This window comes from Sinocyclocheilus rhinocerous, unplaced genomic scaffold, assembly GCF_001515625.1.
Source record: "Sinocyclocheilus rhinocerous isolate Xijiao unplaced genomic scaffold, SAMN03320098_v1.1 scaffold3243, whole genome shotgun sequence".
In the NCBI taxonomy this organism is placed as follows: Eukaryota; Metazoa; Chordata; class Actinopteri; order Cypriniformes; family Cyprinidae; genus Sinocyclocheilus; species Sinocyclocheilus rhinocerous.
Window position 1 is genome coordinate 180,365 of NW_015636692.1, and position 3,807 is coordinate 184,171.

Sequence of the window (3,807 nt, forward strand, 5' to 3'; positions counted from 1 at the left end):
ATAGTTTATTGAGCCTTTTCTTTTAACAGTTTTAAATTTCAGTTATTGTGCGCATGAAGAACAATTCATAGTGCTCTCTATTGTAGTGATCTAACAGACACCCAGTAGAAAGTAACATTAACATGAACGAGAAACAGCACTAAACTCCAGCAAGATAAAGTCCTTTTATGCAAAACCACTGATCTTTATCTATAGATCAAGTATAATAATAGGAACATTTGATCATCTTAGAGAGAGTTTCATCGTCTTGACTGTCTCACCGAATGAGATGTGCCGATTGAATGCTGAATGGAGGATGACAGACAGCCGCAGCGGAGAGAAGAGTTTAAGTGAACTTGTATTTAACGACTTAAATATTCATCTGTACTTCACATTGAACTATGGAACGGTCTCACAACACCTGAAATATAGTGCAAGGAAACTTTATGGTGCTTTATAATGATCTTGTGCCTTTCGTGGGGCTTAACAATAACACAGAGTAGTATACTCACAATATCGGATTTGGATTGGTCTCGTCTGACCGATACTGAATATCGGATCGGCGCACCCCTAGCTACAGGTGTTAGGTTTTTTTTTTTCTTTCTGGCTAACCCTAGAGGTCTGATCTCACACATAATTACTAGCGAAGAGAAACAGATTCACATCTCAAAAGCCTGCTAGATTGAACAGAAAAATCGACTCATTTTCACATATATTTAAAACTCCAAAATGCTGTAGATCACAGCACTTCAAAATAAGCCTTTTGCTTATGTGTATTTCTCAGCACACAGTCGTCATTCTCCACATGCAGCTTAACACAGCAGTTCAATCACATTTCAAAATGCACTAAAGCACTGAAACACTCCATACACAAACACATTCTACCTGAACACAACCAGCAAGAATGCTTTATCACTCATAATTCAAAGGTAGGTAGCATTATACAAGACGATCATTTATTCATGGGAAGTATCTTGGATATGTACAGAATCCAAAATAAAAAGGCCAGACCCTTATTGTGCTGGACGCACTATATATGCGATATGCTTCATTATGCCTTATTTCTCTCTCTCTCTCATATTTTATCATTATTATTTTTATGTATGTATGTATGTATGTATGTATGTATGTATTTATTTTTGGCAAAAATAAATAAAATAAATAAATAAATAATAATAATAATAATTCAGTAATTTAGTTAAACAACCCCAAATGACAGCCCATCAAGCACAGGTCAGCACAGATATGGGAACAGCGACTGCGTTTGTCCTCTCTAGTGATTCATCTGGGGAAGAATGATGATGACTTTTCGTTTTCCACCACGAATAAGTGCAGTTGACAAAATTCATTTTAATTTTCAATACAATTTTGATTGCTTTGAGCAAACAGGTTCAGCGCTGAAGTATCAAGACAAGGTTCCTTTAAATTTTAAATTCAGGTATTTTTGAAATGCCAAAGCAATGGGAAAATGTCACGGCAGCAGAGTGGCACGTGTGTCTAACAAACCTCTGAGATCAATCAACACTCAAGCACAAACTTCCTTCACGGGTCAACAAAATCCCACCAGTAGAAGATCTCAAGCTCAGACATCTATGGACCAAATCAGCACCTAATGTTGCACACATTAGTCTGTTTTATTCATATTCCTAGGTCACGATAGCCACCTAGATCCAGACCGTATCCAGATCAGATGGTGGATCAGCACCTAGAGAGGACCTCTACAGCCCTGAATGTCAGCGGAGACCAGGACAACTAGATGAACCCCAGTGAAGACCTCATCACCTCGACGACCATCGGCACAAGACCACAGGAACCAGACGAGTCCTCTGCTCAATCTGACCTGTGCTGCAGCCTGGAATTACACCACACCATGCTGGTTTCGTCTGACCAGAGGAGAACTGGCCCTCGACTGAGCCTGGTTTCTCCCAAGGTTTTTTCTCCATTCTGCCACCGAAAGGAGTTTTCGTTCCTTTGGCTTGCTTAGTTGGGGACGCTTGACTGATTGCACAGACACTATTGGAAGAGAGCTGAACTGGATGATGACATCACTGAATCATCAATGAACTGACTTTAGCTAAAACATGACTCTGTTATTGTCTTCTTGCATTATTGACAAACAATTTTCCTGTTTGACTCCGTAAAGCTGCTTTGACGCAATCAGTATTGAATAAAGCGCTATACAAATAAAGGTGACTTGACATGGTCTCTTTTAAAAGAAAACACTTCTTTAAGGTTATTGCTGAAGTGAAAAGTTTGTAAGTAAAACATGTTTTACTCAAAAAAAAAAAGAGATCTCTATGAAGAATTTCAGTCAGTTTTCAGGCCCCACCATAGCACAGAAACTGCACTTGTTAAAATTACAAATGACTTGCTTCTTGCGTCAGACCAAGGCTGTATCTCATTGCTAGTTTTACTTGATCTTAGTGCTGCGTTCGACACTATAGATCATGACATATTCATATATCGATTACAAAACTATACAGGTATTCAAGGGCAGGCTTTAAGATGGGTTAGATCCTACCTGTCCGATCGCTACCACCTTGTTCATTTAAATGGGGAGTCATCTCAATTATCACTGAAAAGCGCTATACAAATAAACTTGAATTGAATTGAAAACTCTAAAACTGAACATGAAAATCAAAGCCATAAATCTAAAGAAGTTGTGTTCCAAATATGAGGTTGATATTACAAACAAAAAAAAAAAGCTTTCAGTCAGATTTTGTTTGGGCGCAATACCAAACACTTCCACTAGATTAAATTCATTTCTCATTCTAACGTGGTCATATTTGACAGCAAAGAGTACAAGTGTGACTATTTTTCAGGTCCATTTAACCTTTTCAAATCATGTCCTTTATTTTTTATTTTTTTGTGTGTGTTCACAAATCCTTACCAAGTTTCGTACCATTCCAATGACGTAAAATATTTCAGTGAAAAATTTGTGAAGAGCACCAGAGGTTATTTAGCATTTATGACGACTGATAACTTTTACTGTCCTGCAGCACGTGAGCTTGTGATGTGTGAGAAATATAAACCATAAATGACACCAGATACACGCCGACTGATGTTTCCATGTTTGTAATTTAATAAAAAGACATGACAATCTGAAATTCAGATGTTTCTTCGCAGTGTGACTCTAAGCTCTGTATTTGTCAAGATATCGTCTCTCTAAAATCTGATATACCTTTACAACAGCATTTAAGAAAACATCTTTTAAACGTGGTACTTCATATAAGTCATATTTACAGAATGTACATCATCACGCAACGAAAACACTTTTAACGGCTAATATCATGTTACGATACGTCACTGTCCACAGACCAGAGATCAGACGACTGTACAGGATAAATAAACTCCAATGGAATGAAACGCAGCTGATCTCCAAACTCAATGATCCCTAAAACACGGCTCCTGTTGAACTGGACTGATGACGCACAGAAACGAGTGAATGTGACTGGGTTTAAAATCAGCTGCAGCCAGACGAGATCAATATAAACCAATAAAACAACTAAAGTTAAGGCAACCAACACTTCAAAATACAGGCGGACGAATCTCACTGTAAAGAACCGGTCCAGATATCATAGTTCAAGCCGGTTTCTCAGACCACTGAGATTTTCTGCATTTTGATGCTATTTTTAGCTGCAAATATTATTAATGAAATGCAAAAAAATATTTTGGAAAAAAAAAAAAGAAAATTATTTAAATGGCAAAATCTATATACATTATGTATGTATTTATATCATTGTATTACAGTAATGAGAATCTAAAGAGAATCACTATTGATATTGAAAAACAGAAAACACAAATCAAAAGTAAAACTTCCAGGAATTA

General features: G+C 37.1%; 1 long non-coding RNA gene across 1 annotated transcript in view; it reads left to right on the plus strand.

Moving 5' to 3' along the window:
• Positions 1-3,463, plus strand: part of LOC107748031 (uncharacterized) — a 26,153-nt gene extending 22,690 nt beyond the window's left edge. The window contains exon 4 of the long non-coding RNA XR_001640871.1: positions 3,071-3,463. This is a non-coding gene — a long non-coding RNA (uncharacterized LOC107748031). The remainder of the gene's footprint in view (positions 1-3,070) is intronic.
• Positions 3,464-3,807: the final 344 nt, after the last annotated feature.